Source organism: Acomys minous (assembly GCF_964271855.1).
Source record: "Acomys minous genome assembly, chromosome: 8".
Lineage (NCBI taxonomy): Eukaryota > Metazoa > Chordata > Mammalia > Rodentia > Muridae > Acomys > Acomys minous.
The window spans coordinates 83,042,172-83,058,948 of NC_140489.1; the positions used below are offsets into that span (position 1 = coordinate 83,042,172).

General features: G+C 42.7%; 1 protein-coding gene across 1 annotated transcript in view; it reads right to left on the reverse strand.

Annotated features, from left to right (window-relative positions):
* Positions 1–3,986, reverse strand: part of MYT1L (myelin transcription factor 1 like) — a 403,682-nt gene extending 399,696 nt beyond the window's left edge. Inside the window, exon 1 of the mRNA XM_084791226.1 lies at positions 3,574–3,986. The gene's annotated coding sequence lies outside the window, so the exon portion shown is untranslated. The remainder of the gene's footprint in view (positions 1–3,573) is intronic.
* Between the last annotated feature and the right edge of the window lie 12,791 nt (positions 3,987–16,777).

A 16,777-nucleotide genomic window follows, 5' to 3' on the forward strand; every position in this document is an offset into this window, starting at 1 on the left:
AAACCCCATATACGGTACTTTATTGTTTAAGTTTGTGGTATCAGCTGTCTTTAGAGTGGAAAACATTTGGATGGGATGGGTATCAGCTGAGGCATTGTATTGTACAGTGGGATGAAACCTAGCTTTGTGAGAAACATTGATGTTTTGCAAGTGTTTGTTCAAGTTTGCCTCCTGCTACTTTTGTCAAGGAATACTACACAATTTTAAAAGGAGAGAGAAAGAGAGAGAGAGAAAGAGAAAGAGAGAGAGAGAGAGAGAGAGAGAGAGAGAGAGAGATTCTTAAAAATATGAAAGGAAAGAAGGCTGCAGTGAGCTCAGCTATGCAGCCTGGAGCTTTCCTACCTGCCTGCCATTCACTTGTGTCCTGGACAGGATTCTGGGGGGACTTTTCAGAGTTTCTTGCCAAATATTAGATGCATTTGAGGAACTAGTTATTGATTAGGAAATGTAGCCCTTGAGGAAAATGGGCAGCCAGTTGAGTTCAAGTTCAAGTTCAGGCAGAGTGTTGCCTACCAAGGCAACCTCATTATTTCCTCTTGTTCCATAAAGTAGATTTTTTTTAAAAACAGAAGAGTGACTAAAACTTTAAGTAGTTTGAAAATTTAAATATGGCTACTGAAATACATAGCGAACAAGCAAAATTTGTTAGAAGAGACCTGTGTTTGAAACAACAGGTCTCCATCAGAGTAGATTGTCTTGCACGTCAACATGGGATATTTGGTTTAAACATATGACATTAAAAAAATTACTTTGTTAGCAAAAATAATTTCCTTCAGATGTAATTGTCTTTTTAAAGTTGTACATGTGGTACATCCCTAAGTAGAGCAAATCAAGCAAATGAATACTCAGGTTAAAAATTCATTATTAAAAAAAATCCTATGTGTAATAGTAGCAAATAGAAAGACTTCAAAAAAATCTTTAACATCTCAAAATAACTTTTATTTACATTTATTTTTGAAAGTTGGTAAAGGAAACGAACAGGTATCATCAGAGAGTGGGATAGCCTGTAACAATTAATAGAAGTAAAAAAAATGTTTTAAAGAGTAAGAATTAAATTAAACTGGGTACAAAAACATGGTCAGATTAATAAAGATGCCACATCAATGAGCATTGATCCCATGACCATAACTACATGCTTTTAAACCAAGCTCATAAAGCTATATAGTCAAAAGGAAACTTGTAGGCTCCTGTCCCTTTAAGAATTTTTTGTGTATCAGTCATAAGCATTCTCAAGTTATTGGGCCTCCACCCTGGCCTCAGCTTCAAACATAGATCCATGAAGCTGGCATTGGTTAGTGGATCTGGGTGCAAGTTTCACTCTATAGAAATGTTGCAGCCATGTGTATTTCCTGCCCTGGGGTAACACTGTCCTGGCCCATCTTTTACAAAATGAAATTGTATTAAAAGCCAGACAAGAGGAGGTGAAAAGTGTCCACTTCCAAAGTAGTAGTATTTTTGGTTTTAAAGCCCCAAAAGCACATGAGTTATTCTAGCTGATCTGTGGGTCTGATATTCATAAACATGCGTATGCAATAGCAGCTGAAATGTCTTTACAAAATAAAAAAAAATCAGCTACAGATCTGGGCTGCCACCATCTTCAAAACATCCAATTGTGACCATAAACACCACTCGACTTCTACCTCAGTGAGCACCGTCATTAAGGTGATGAAAGTGAGCCATTTTCACATCGGCAGTGAACCTGTAGGAAGTCGCTGCTGAATGCAATTGCTATCTGCCACGGACAGCTCCTGGTGCTGAAAGGAGGCCAGGAAACCCTATCACAATGGCTCCCTCCACCAGCCTTTGAAAAAATCACAGCAAACTGAATGGGGTGGAAAGTGCTCAGCCTGAATAGCACTGTCTACAGCACAATGGCGGCTAGCTCCAAATCCTGCTATAATCACATTAATGAGATTAATCAGTGAATTAGCAGCAGTCAAATGTCAGGGAGGCAAGGAGGAAGCCAACCAAGATGGGTGATTAACTTTGGGGGGGGAGGGGAGGGGGAAATCAACTGTGTTCTGTCCAAGGGATTTGCAGAAGTTGACAGATCTGATTCACAAATCTGAAGGCTGAAGGTAGAAATCAAAAGAAGGCAGCCACACAGCCCTTCAGAGCACACTGTGGATCCAGCCACCTCCCTGCTGCTCACCCTGTGAGGAAGATGATTTCAAGAATCTTTACAAACTGCCCAAATTTTACAGTTTGAGGCTTTCAACTGTGTAATTTATATTTAATATTAATTTATTTTCCCCAAACTCAAGCTAAGATATGTTTTAAATGGCTGATGAGGAGAAGGAGGGTCACAGCAAGAGTTTTTAAAAAGTGTACCAAGTATTGCTCCATCATATAAACACCCCTGAAGTGACCTATCATAAACAAGGATTACAATAAATAAAATTAATATCAAAGTACAACTTTAAGGAGAGTTTCAACCAATTGACTTACTGCACTGAGGCAATTTAATCATTCTTGTTCCTTCGGGTCAACTGAGAAAGGAAAACCAGTAAAGTTCTCTGGGGGAGATGGATGTTGCATAGTTCTATTTAAAATGTACCATTAATACTTTGGGTTCAAAGTTTTAGGGAGCTTAAAACTTATAAGAATCTTATGATACTGTTTTCAAAAGGAAATTTGAGTACAACACTCTAATTTTAAAAATAAGCATCTACCTATCTATATGTAAAACATTCCTTACTTTTTCATTTCAAAAGGTACTCTCTTTTATGAACTTGAACAATTAGAAAAACTCCTACTTGTTAAGGTGTTATGGGTGCTTTGTCTGCGGTGTTAGTAAAAGTATAAACACTTGAACAAAAGAGTTGTTATACCAATTACTTTATCCTAATTAAAGAAATAACAATGATCTATAGCATATATAGTTTCAATAGTATAAGAAATGTGCCATCACTAAATTAATGATAAATTCAGACAATCCTGTATATTTTGTATCTTTCACACTCATGTGAATATTTATATTATTTATTGTTTCTTCAGATCTATCTGAAAGCTAGAGTGTGAAGACAACTTTTTGTTTATGAAGTGATTTTTAAAAGCATATTTCTGTTATAAATTAATTGCTGTTTTTTATTATGAACTTCAAACATTGAGGTTATTGTTAAAAATCTTTATTTGAGTTTATCAGATGAGTGAACATCGATCAACTTTCTTTTTATAATCAGACAAATACAACAGTGCCTCAGGAGCAGCTAATATTCCCGCAGCCCTTGTATAAAATCCTCCCTTGTTTGTAAAGTGAAGTTAGCCACTCTCAGGAAGTTACTTCTGTTCAAATCACTGACCTCCAGACATGCAGCAAGTTTTTCTCATTTTTATTTCTTTTTATAAACAAAATCATTGTCCAGGCATGCAATCTATTACCCATTTTTGCTCTAAAAACAAGCTTCTGAGGACTGAAGACCTGCCCCTCAGAAACCTTTCAGCCACCAGCCATGCTATAAAAATAACTTTAAAAAGGAGCAAACAATAGGGGCTGCAGCAGAAGCCTTGAGCTACAGCAAAACAGATCCTGACCCCTGAGTCCAAAGAATTACCCTAACGAGCATCACGTACCTCACACCATGACCACACCGCTCACAAGTGACGGCAAGTTCAATTTTGGTAACTGTGCTGGCTCAAAACACAGAAAGAGAAAACCCTTTCCCCCACAAGTGGGAGGCCGAGGAGGACCACGCATAGCACCGAGAGGCAGGGAAGGCTGCTTTTGTCTTCAGCGAGCATTGATTTCATAACCCACAGTCCAGGGAATCAAAAAATTGAAATACACCCACCAACAATGGGTGAAAAAGCAGGAGGCCTCCAAGAAGACTGCAGGGAGAAGCTTTCTCGCTCTGTTTTGTGTGCAGTAGCTTAGGGGGAAAAATGTCGCCTGGGCAGGAGTGACACATTCAGCAGGAGAGGCTAGCGGGCCTAAGAGATCTGCTTTACCTCCACATCCAGCCCCTAATGCACACAGCCCCACTCATCCTCTCCCAGGCTTTTTTTTTTTCCCACTTTTTTTTTTTTCATGAGCTCCAAATCCCCGGCATATGACCTTCTGTTAAATAGATAAAAAAAAAATTGCTTATCAGTCATGCAAATGAGGCTGAATTCATTTTCCACAACAGATGGCCTCATAGATAATGATGATGGAAGAGAGAAAATTGAATGTCTCTCACAAGGTGGCCATGGCAACCGAGAGCAGAATAATATCAATAATAAGCTCACTGCATAATAAGGTTGTCAGTCCTACAAATCAAAGTCTGCAGCTAAATCAGGTATACCACCCCAGCTAGTTACCAGGTAAATACACACACACACACACACACACACACACACACACACACCACGCATGCATGTGTATATATGTATATGCTGACCATGAGGAGAGTCAGCATTCCAAACCACTTAATGTCGGGGTGGGGGTGGGGGAGGGTTGCGGAGGGGGGTGGCGGTTGCTGGAAAATGAAATGACAATCCCACGATCTGACGGTTTTTTTCTTTTTCTCTTTCTGTCATTATATTTTCTGCAGTAGCCTGGGTTTCATGAAGCACCGGCTAACTAGCCATATTGAACTATGGAGTGAGCCTTTGCCTGAGCTCCCCTCCCGACAGCCTCCTCCTCACTCTCCCCCTCCGTGTGCCCTGCCGCATCCTGCCTAGATGCAAGAGAAGCTCGCCGGAGGCTTCCACCTTGGCTCCCAGGGGGACATCCTGCAAAATGAATCAGCAGCCATCCTGAGCAGGCTGATTAAAATGAAAATGGCAAGGCACATGTCTGGGCGGAACTGCAGCTCAGCTTTGTTGCCTGTCTGACAAGCAAGCTCAATATAGCTCGTGCTAATAATGGCTTACTGCCTTTCGGTTTTTTAAAAAGGTATCACCCTTTCCCCTTAACCCACTGCTACGTGTGTGTATGTGTGTGTGTATATGTGTGTGCGCGCGCGCGCGTGCTCGCGTGCACTCGTGCATGCGCGAGTGTACTCACATGTGTGTGCCACGGGGGTTGGGGGGTTGGGGGGGGGGGAAGAAACGGATTGCTCGATTCTAATTTCCCACTGCTCACACGCAGACAGCCCGCCTGACAACGCTGTTATTTTAAAACTGAACTTCGTTGTCTTTCTTCTGAGGAGACTGACGGTTAAATCTCAGATGTGATGTGGAGGTTGTCTAAAAAACCAAGACCAGAAACAGATTTCAAGCCTAAGCCTTAGCCACAGAGCTGGGGGAGGGGGTCATCTAGTGCTGTGCCTCTCTGGCTCACAGCCCAGTGCTAGAAGCAGCCCAGGTGGGCGCCTGCTCTCTCTTGAAGCTTTTCTACCAGACTGTCTCTGTTCCCCAGATCTCAGGCAACATACAGGCTAAAAGTGGGAAGCAGAAGCCACCAAGTGTTGCAATTGGTCAAAATTTATCGAAAATAAATCTCATTTATTTTGAAAATTCTCAGGTGTAGCTTTGAAGATTCCGTTTAATAAGCCATATTTTAAATACTCATATAAAAAAATTTCAGATTCTCTTTTTTAAAGGCATTGGTACATGAAAGCACTACATCTTCTCTCTTTCAGAAAACAAAACAAAACAAACAACAAAAAGATTCCCCCCCACACACACACAACAAAAACAGTTTGAAAGGTAAACCAGATTTTTTTTTTCTGAGCTCATTTATACTGTACATTTCCTATCCGTCCTACTCCAAGTTCAGGGACTATTCAGTGTTGTTCTCTCAACTGCTCTCTTGGTAACAGATAAGTAATTCTGAGGGGGAGCCACCAGCACCACCCTTTCTGTTCCTTTCTCCTGTAATCCCTGCTTCTGAGACGTGGTTTTTCCTCCTGCTTGGCAGTCCTGTTGCTGCAGTTGTGAGTCAGAAATCAATAGAGCTGCCCTGGTGGGGACTCCACTCCACAAGGGGCAAGCTGCTGCAGCTTTCTCCTTTCTCGCTCCCCCCTCTCTCCCTCCCTCCCTCCCTCCCTCCCTCCACCTCCCCTCCCCACCCCCAGAACTAATGACGTCTGTGCAGCTTTTTCAGCTGATTGGGCACCATATCGGATGTTCTGTGAAGCAAAGAATAGGAATCATTTACAGTCAGTAGAAAAAAAATGGGAGCATATATTCTCTTGTGTCCCCAACATTGGTCTCACTCTTCCCACATGGGCATCCATGTAGGTGGTAGACCATCCACAGGTTGCTTGGTCACTACAGAGTGACAATGAGCATTTGCTTTCCTTCCTATGAAAGGGAAAGCATCCTCTACGGAACATAAACACAATAACATCTCAGGCAACTTTACACATCCAGGTGACACGGGGAGGGGCACCATCTCCAGGTTCAAATGGGGTACCAAGACCACAGCATTCCTAAGGGAGCCTGGCAAAATAGAGCACGGACAAAATGACATAGATGCACACCTGGCTGACTTTCACTTGAGTGAGTGGTGAATTTAGTTTTCTACTTCAAATTTACCATCCCGATACTGTCTTAGATGGAGAAAGAGATCTCAATGTAGTGAGCTGTCATATTTTAAATCACAGGTATATATCTGTGTATGCTTTCTAACACATATGTACATATCTGTACAGATGCAAGTGAGATAGAAAGAGAACACTGCTTGTGTATAACTGTGTGTATGTGTGTGTATGAGAGGGGGAGGGAGGGAGATGTACGTGCGCGCGCGTGCGCACACACACACACGCACACACGCACGCACGCACACACACACACACACACACACACACACACAGAGAGAGAGAGGGGGGGGGGGTAGGTTTGGTCACCAAGTGCTCTGGGTGTCTCTCCCTGATACAGAAGGCTGATAAGGCGAGTTGTCCCTGGAGTCTCCTGCAAAAAGACTCTTCTCTGACCATACTGCTACTGCGTTGCCCTCACCCTCATCTTATCAGCAGGAACTGCCCTTTCTCTAGTCAGGTTCCCTGGAAAGCACTGGTGTTCTTCCCACCCACCCCTGCATATCTTCAGAGGTGGAGAGGCCAGCACACATATCACAAAAGAAGAGGAGAGAAGAAGAGAGGGGAAGAGAGGAGAGAAGAGGGGAGGGGAGGGGAGGGGAGGGGAAGGAGGGGAGGGGAGGGAGGGGAGGGGAGGGGAAGGGGGAACGGGAAATAAAGCATGAAATCATGGAGCAAGAGCAAAACGCCTATGTTGTGCTCCAGCCTATGTTTGGCAATTATGATGTGAATGCCCCTGACAAGTCATGGTATCTTCAAAAGTGACACCAAGCACTCTGCAGTGCACAGTAAAAGCTTGCAGCGGGGCATGAAGACTGGGGGACACTCAAAAGACCATTTCAACTAAAACCTACCCACAGTTTACAGTTAAACTATACAATAAAACTATTCACATTCAAGCATCAAATTTTCCTCAAATTACTTAGAATGTAGTGCATCTTGCTCTTAGAACCCTCCTTCAAAAATTAAAGCCTGCTTCCAGTAGGAAACACAAAGCTTACCTCTTTCACTTGTTCTTATTTATTTGTAATAGAAAATAAATTTGAATATACAGCCCCCTTCTGACAGTTATACCCTCCAACTTAAGACAAAGAAAGTTAGACCCTAATACTGTTTACATTTTAAAATAGGAGATATATGTAAACCACAGGCCATGTTTTGGACCTGCTGGGTAAATGTTCATACTGCACCAATTAAGAACCAAGTGTGTCTCTCAGTGGCTGTGAAGGATAGCTTCTCTGTTCTCCAGACTTCTGAACAGACTCTGGTCTCTACATGTTGTGCACAGACAAGGTCCTTCATGCTGCCTCAGATGCACAGTTTGCCCACAGATGAGAGCACTGGAAGTGGACCGGCTTCCACAGAAGCCTAGATGCTGGATTACCTGGTTTTGCTGCAGGAAGTTCACAACTAGTTCATGTTTGTCCACGGTTATATAGGTGTGATGGTTAATAATGACTGTCAACTTGACAACATCTAGAATCACTTAGGAGAAAAACTTATGGGCCTGCCTATGAGGGAGCTTCTGCAATGACCCCATGGTCACAGCTCACCAGAGGAGAGCCTCGGGCTGTGAACATACAAACTCATTTGAAAGGAGAGGTAGAAATGCTGCTGAAGGGGTTTCCTGCACAAAAAAAAAAAACAAACCTAGGTTATTACTGTTATGTAGACATGAATTTGGAAGAGAGGGGGGTATTATATAAAGGGTTTGAGCCAGGAAGTGGAAAGGAACAAATGATATAATTATATTTTAATTAAAATATAAAAAATATTAACAATTAAACCCAGGGAAATGTTTCCCCAAGGTCAGCACACAGCAGCTACTACAACTGCAGTTCAAGGGCATTAAGGCTGGATCCTGAGATACCAGTAGAATCTGGCATGAGAGATGCAAGGGTAGGGAGTATGGAGACTTATGTCACAGTTCTACAGAGACCCTAAGGATAGGAGATTTGTGGCCAAGTCAGAATCCATGCAAAGAAGGCAGTAGAAATTCTTTGTATAAGAATGTGAATGGGAAACCTAAGTTGTCATGGTCCCCAGGATCTTGGAGATGATAGATTCACCAAAGAGCTGCAGGCAGCATAGATCTGGCTCAAGTGAGAGGCTGCATGTGGGAAAGCCAGAAGGGTGGTGTCTTCCGGTGCTGTTGGAACTCTGATTGAGCTCCAAATGCTGGGCATGGAACTCTAGGATCTGGTGCTTGGTCTGCTGCTTTTCAGCCATGCTTTGGTGTGCTCTTTTCTGCTATGTAACCATTGCTCCCTTTTGCAATGGGACCATTTATTCTGAACGTGTATATGTGGAAGTATGTGACCTGTTTTTAGATGATACAGCAGCTCACAGTTGAGGCACTGCCTGAGTCTCTGAAGAGACTCTCTACTATCGTTTTGAACAGTGTTGAAAACATGGGGACTTCTGAAAAAAAGTAATGCATGTAGTTTTCTTTATGAGATGGCCATGAACTCATGGGGACAAAGAATGGAAGGTTATGGTTTAAAAGTGGTATGTCTGGGTGTCAAGTTGACAAGGGTTGGACTTGCAATGTTTAAAATTGATTAAAGTCACTTAGATGACAAATTTCTGGGAATGTCTGAAGTGGAACTTTCTGGTTTCTTTGAAGATTTAGTTGTGTCATATGGTGTTTTGCTGCAAGCTGTCTTGTGAGAGGGCATGTGATGTTTTTCTGGAAGATGTCTTGTGAGAGGGCATGTGATGTTTTGCTGGGAGCAGACCCATAGAGGGCGTGGAGTGGTTGGAAGGAGTATAAAAAGTACCATGGACAGGGGGATGAGGCTGTTTGCATTGCTACATCGTAGAACACTTGGCTGGTCTTTTCTGGTCTTCACTGGTTTTTCACTTCAAAGAGAAAAACATTCCAGAGAACTTCTCATGGTACCACAGCTGATTCTGGCCACTTCTGTGGACTCTGAAGTGCACATTCCACAGAGCCTTCTTGTTTCTGCTGGATCATTCCAGAGCTACAGATTCCCGTTGCTGCTTGGTGTTGGTTATTGGACTGGGCAGCTGCTAGCCTGACAAGTTAGAGTGTAATTGGCCTGGGGAACTACATCTAAACAGCTCCACAATCCCTTTTTCCTACTAACATTGTTTCTTCCCTTCCTCTATTCAGTGGGTTAGAAGTGAGGTTGAAGTGTTTAAGAAGCTTAAATCAAGTAGGTTTTGAAAAAAATCTAAGCCTTTGATGGCAATTTTAGGTTGAGTTAACTGAGACAGGAAGGCCCATGCTAAATATGAGGGTCATGGTTTCATGGGATGGATTCTTGAGTTAAATAAAATGGAAAACAGGTAGAATTTTAGCATTCATTTTTCATAGTTTCTCAGCTGTGATCACAGTGGGAGCAGCTACCTCATATTGGTGTTACCATGCCTTCCCTGCCACAGTGGGCTATACATACTTTTTAAGTGTAAGCCTAAATAAATAGTTCTCTAAGTTTCTTTTCTCAGACATTTTGTCATTGCAAGAAAAAAAATAGAGTTGACACCAGTGATCAAGAACTGCTACATCTAAAGGGAACATGGGTTTAAAAAAGAATACAGCCTTATTATAGGTGGGAAATAAATGGTTAAAATTTGGGCTCTAGATACAACTATGTCAGATGTGCACGGTGCAAAAACAGGCACAGCACAGCCTCTGCCATGGGACCCCCAAAGGAAATAACTTCCCAGGTTAGGAACATGAGATAAGCACTATTTTATTAATATAGGGCAAATGATAGAGATGGAAGCCTCATTTTATCACAAGGAATTAATCCCAACTGGAACACTTTCAGAGTATGTCAGCAGCAAAGCAAAAGGAATAAGGTATAAAAAAGAAAAGAAAAGAAAAAGCTAACTTGCAAAATAAAGGAAGACCCACTTCATGGAGTTAGGGCTTATTTTAGCTCACAGTTCTAGGTTACAGCCCCGCAAAGTAGGGGAGTCAAGGTGCAGGAGCTTGGAACAACCAATCATATAACACCCACAGTCATAAGCAGAGAGCAGTGGATGTGTGCTGTTAGTGCTTATGCTCCACACTCCAACAGTCCAGGTTCCCTGCCTAGGGAATGGTACCACCCTCAGTGGACAAGTTTTTCCACCTCTACTAACAGAATCAAGATAGTTCCCCACATGCATTCTCAGAGGTCCATGTGATTTTAGATTTGTCAAGTTGACAATTAATACTAAACATCAAAATGTAATTCCTTATCAAATTGACCCCAAACACATCACTTTTAAGCCACAGCATCTAGCTTTTGTACCCAGGGGCTCAAGATCACCTTATAATATCAAATTGCCTTTAATCCCACTCTACTTCCACACCCATGGTTCTAAGAACACTATTTATACATTTATAAAGGAAAATACTTTGAATTCATGCATGGGAGCCTAAAATTAAATATCTAAATTGTCCAAAAGTTTTTACAAAGCCTTCAAAAACCATTATCATCTGGTTTATTTTACTTGAGGTGTTCATATCTCTTTTCTCCTTCTACATCATCAGTGTAACTTCCCTACAGATCAATCCCTATGAAGAAATGGATTGATGTGTCTCAATACAACTGTCTGTGGAAGAATAGGTGATTTGCAATAGGATTTTCATTGGAGTTTCGACTTGTGTATGGGCAGCACCACTAAGGAGGGAGAAAATCATTTCAGACTTCTGTAATGTCATGTCTTTCTGCACTGTTCTGAGAACATCACCTGATACAGTAACTGAAAAGCATCATGGAATGAGAACACAGAAAACCACAGAAGCCATGCTAGCAAAGTAAGGGACAGACATAATCCAGAGGAAAATATCAACAGGCTCCTTGTCCTCTCTGCAATGAACATTCTTTCTTCATTAGTTCCCAGAGCCTGGACCTCTTTTCTGCATCAAGAACCTCCTGATATTTGAACTCCACCAGTAAGGAGTACTTCTTACATGAAAAGTCTGAGTACATAGTTTTTCGCCATCACTTCTAGTGGGTTATGAGTATATAGTCTTCCATCCGTTTGTTACCATAAGAAGTATAGTCCTCTAGGATTTTTCAGTGGCAGTCATGGCAGGGTAGGACAGTTGGGTTTTGGAGAGGGAAGATAATTTCCAGGGCTTATACTGGGGGCAGCAGTGTCTGTCCTGAAGATATAGCTTTGTGACATGGTTTTGGTATTGTCTCTAGTGGATGAGGCTGCAAGTTCGTCAGTCACCCTGATAACAGTGCTCAAGTCAGCCAGCATATCTGCCCATCAATGCCAAGTAAGTATACACATTCATTCTGCCAATGCTGAAGAATGAGGCTTCAAGAAAGTTAGGAATAGAAGTTCAAATTTCTGTAGATAGACAAGAGTAAGGTTTTCACTTAGTATTGGAACCCAGGGAGAAGGGGACTTGCTCATGGAATTTGGAGGTAAATCAACTAAATTGTCCATGATATCCAGGTAGACTGACCTTCTGGCCTGGACCAAGAATGATCCTCAACTTTGAGAGCTAAAGAATCTTGGTATCTGTGAACAGGGAAGGGTCTGAATGAACAATGATTCAAAGTTCTCCATCAAATCACAGAAATGAGTCAATCCTTAAACCAAATCATCTATAATAAAAAGTGCCACACTGGGTGCTGTGGCACAAGCCTGTAATCCCAGGACTCAGGGAGGCAGAGGCAGGCAGATGGCTATGAGTTCGAGGCCAGTGTGGTCTACAAAACAAGCCCAGGCCAGCCAAGGCTACATAGAGAAACCCTGCCTTAACAAATAAACAAACAAACAATCAAGCAAACAAACAAATAAAAAATAAAAAGTTCCTCTGAGGAAAAACTTTTCAGGAACATAGATAATCTTGTCCCACACAGTCTTTCAGCTATGTGTCAAGAAGATATACTAGAAAGGGAAGGTCCCCAACTTTGTGGATACCAGACACAGGCTTGTTTGTCTCCTAGGAACAAGGATATCATATGCTCTACTACCATGTAGTAGAGACATGAAAAAGATAGGTAGGTGAAGGCTTTCGTGGGACATGCCCCTTGGGCTAATATGCAGATATAAGTGAGTATATACCATTTGAGTCTTTCTGCTTCTGGGTTAACTCACTCATTATGATCATTTCTAGCTCAATCCATTTATCCACAAATTTCTGGAATTCCTTGTTTTTAATAGCTGAATAGTATTAAATTCAGTCATAGGGGACTGAATAGGGGAGGGGAATAAGGGGAAAATGGGAGGGAGGGAAGAATGGGAGGATACAAGGGATGGGATAACCATTGAGATGTAACAAGAATAAATTAATAAAGTAAAAAAAAAGATAGGTAGGTGATACTTGATCAATGGTGCTTCAAGTCTTTCCTGCATTTTCTTACTTCATAACAGATGAAACAAGATATTTTCAACAACTAAGAATCTCTTCCTTGAAGCTCTAATACTGAACCATTGGATTAGGAGTAGTGAGGTAGAAGGTAAGCCTCTCACTACCTCTTGGTTGATGAGAGTCTGGCTGAAGCAAAAGACAGTGCTGGGCAAAAGTATGATGTCATATGTGGTTGACCTAAAGAGTCTCCTCCAAAGCAAAGCATCAGAAATCTAACCATAGGGAACAGACTCCCTTCACCAAAAGGCTCAAATCCCCAGCCTGGCTTTCCTTCAGATGTTATGAACTACTGTGTGTCTCCACTCTCTGTCTCATGTCAGATGAATCTTTTATCTATACAGAGGATACAGTTTCCTCCCTCACTCCTGCAAAAGGCAGACCCCTGCAAGGAAATGGGGAGTAAGAGCTCCTTAAGTACAGGTGTCTGCCAGCAATCTGTTACCGGGACTTAACTGAGGTTCAGGATGAGTTTGGAGCCAGAAAGGTAAGGCAGAGTGCTGGGTCCTCCCTACTTTCACTTCTTTGTGGCCATTAGGTCACTGTGGGGTAACCAAATAGAGAATGCCTGGGGGCCTTGATTCTGATGGTGGAAACACTAAGGACTGCTGCATAGAGAGAAGGGAGAGAGAAATACAAGGCAAACGAGGCTTCTGAGGCACCACTCAGAATTATAGGCCCATGGATAGAACAGCGGGACTGAGGCCTTAGGCAGGTCCCAGGGCTGGACTCAGTCTCATAGTGCACATACTGAGACTACATTTGGAGACCTTCAGCCACACAGGATAGGAAAGGCTCAGATAGCCTGCATTTGGGAGCTGGGAGATCTTGCTCTACTTCAGGCTCCTAGTGTTTCTATGGCTCCCTAAAGCAGGTGCAGTGTTCTACTTCTGCCTTGAGTGTTTCTAGGCACAATTATCACCCGTGTTTGAGGGGTCCAACTGCTGAGGGTTTCATTCTGCTACCTTTCCTTGACCTCACCTTATGTCTAGCATAGATATCAGTGTCGTTCTCTCAACTGCTCTCTTGGTAACAGATAAGTGATTCTGAGGGGGAGCCACCAGCACCACCCTTTCTGTTCCTTTCTCCTGTAATCCCTGCTTCTGAGACGTGGTTTTTCCTCCTGCTTGGCAGTCCTGTTGCTGCAGTTGTGAGTCAGAAATCAATAGAGCTGCCCTGGTGGGGACTCCACTCCACAAGGGGCAAGCTGCTGCAGCTTTCTCCTTTCTCGCTCCCCCCTCCCTCCCTTCCTCCCTCCCTCCCTCCACCTTCCCTCCCCACCCCCAGAACTAATGACGTCTGTGCAGCTTTTTCAGCTGATTGGGCACCATATGGGGGGGGGGGGAGAGAGAGAGAGAGAGAGAGAGAGAGAGAGAGAGAGAGAGAGAGAGAGAGAGAGAGTCAAAAAGGTTAAAGAGCAAGAATGAGGAAGAAACAAGGGGTGAGGAAGATAGGAAAGGAAAAGGAGGTAGACGTGACAGACAGACAAAGATCTGCTAATGTGTAGCCTAATCACTGAGGGTGGAACACTGACCTACTTGGAGAAACCCAGTGGTTTTCTGCTATAATCACAGCATCTTGAATGTTGTTCAGACTCAGCTTCCCTGCCCTTTAAGACAAAATAGGCCTATTACTGCAGCTGGTGGCTCCTGAGAGGGGAAGCAGGCTAGAATGGCAGAAGTGAAAGAGACCTCAGGCAGTGATGAGTATGACAAGAAAGAGACTTCTTGGGAGACATCTTCAGTGAGACAGCTCCTTTAATTGGGGGAAATGATGGCTACTTAAACTTTTGGGGGTAGGTAGGAGCTATCAGGGAGAGTGTACATCATTAGCTGGGGCCAGGGTGCTGGGGATACTTCATTTGCACGAGGAGGAATTCCAGATGCTATATAGGGCCTGACCTTGTAAGGGAAAAAGGCAGCTATGTGACCTTCTCCAGTGGGGAAAAGGTGAGGGTGCAGAGCTACATACCAGGACATGCAGGCCTGGGGCAGCAGGGGGTAGGGCCAGTAGTCCTACTCCTGATGAACTTAGAACAATATTTCCAGGGGTTTGGACATGCCTGGACCCCACTCTACTCTGGACAGATATTTCCCTTGTCCCCGCCTGCCTATTCTAATGCTCCCTTGCCCCACACTTGAAGACATCTAAGAATGCATGGATAAAAGAAAATGGAAAATTTTCATCTCTAGGCCACTAGAACTCAACTGGACACAAGCTGAAACTGGAACAAGGATTTTTCAGAGTTTGAAGAGGTTCATGGATTCCATCACTCTCTCACAAGTGGGAGCATGGTGGCCAGAGAGGGAAACACTTCTTCAAATCATTCCTACATTTGTCTCATCTACTGCCAAGGTCAGAAGACATGGGTGCATAGTAAAGTGAATGACCCAATCAGGACCCAAACCTAACACATGCCAAAGTGTATCCATTCCCTTCCACCATGGTGGCTTAGTCAGTGTTCTAGTATTGTGAAGAGAGACACCATGGCCAGGGCAACTCTTACCAAAGAACGCGTTTAGCTGGGGCTGGTTTACAGATTTGGAGGTTTAGTCCATTATCATCATGGTGGGAAAGCATTGCAGCAGACATCATGCTGGAGAGAGAGAGTTGAGAGTTCTATATCAGGATCCACAGGCAGCAGGAAGAGAGAGACTCTGGCCCTGGCTTAGGCTTTGAAACCTCAAAGCCCACCCCCCAGTGACACACTTCCTTCAACAAGGTCACACTTACTCCAGTAAGTCTACACTTAATTCTTATCAAGTAGCCCCACTCCCTGATGACTAAACATTAAAATATATAAGCCTAATGGGGGCCAATTTTATTCACAGGGCCAAACATCAGGTCTATATGAATTTAAAACAAGACTTAAGTAGCTCAGGATGTGCTGCCCTGCCTTCTGGCTCTCTGATATATCTATATTTTATACATGGACATCTCTATTCTTAGGGGATGGAATGCTTAAAGCCCAAACCACTAACAAAAATTAACCCTAGTAAATAAAGCAGTATGATGCTACATTTGCTACTAGCTTGGTGATATCAAATCATCATAATCATCATCGTCGTCGTCATCATCATCATCGCTGTCATTGTCATTATCATCATCAGTTGGAGAGATGGCTTAGTGGTTAAAAACACTGTTTATTACTCTTACACAGTTTTTTTGTTTCCAGCACTCATATCAGGTGGCTCACAACCATACATAACTTAAATTCTAGAGTATCTGACAGTATTTTCTGGCCTCTGAAGTTACCTGTAGTCACATACATTCCCTATGTACATATAATCAAAAAATAAGTCTTTAAAACAAAAAACCAGAATTTTCCAATGTATGTTTAGTAAACTGGTTTTAAAAGGTAAGTAATAGGAGGAAAGTTATCTTATGCTTATCAAAACTACCTAAGCACACATATTCCACTAATATATGGGAAGATACAAGTGAGGGGATAACAATCGGTATGAAATCTGAATAAATTATTTTTTAAAGCATGGTTATATTGAACCCTAGATCTTGTAAAACTAACTCACTAAACTCTCTCTGGCATCCTTGCATCCCTGAGGTTATAAAAGAGATTAAAAGTTAGGGATACTAAAGCATTTGGCAAAGCAGAAGTATAGACTCCTAAAAAGGCAACTGTAATGTGTATGTAAGCTCCACATGGATATGGAATGGTACCCTAGGGATGCCCATGGACCTTATCAAGACCTGCTTATAGTTAGTAGAGGATGCTGAGTAGGTCTTCAGTAGGTATTGGCCTCTTTCACATTTCTTCAAAGGATGCTGTGAGAGAGTGCCTTCAGGAAGGCACTGAGGAGCCTGCATTAAGAAGGCTGCTCAAGAGGAAGTGCACAGTAAGTGGGCACCCAGAGGAGCCACTGGGGTGACTGATGAGGAGACTCAGTGGGTAAAAAGGTACCTCTGCATTAAAACTATGGTGCAACTACTTAAGGACTCTTAGATTTAG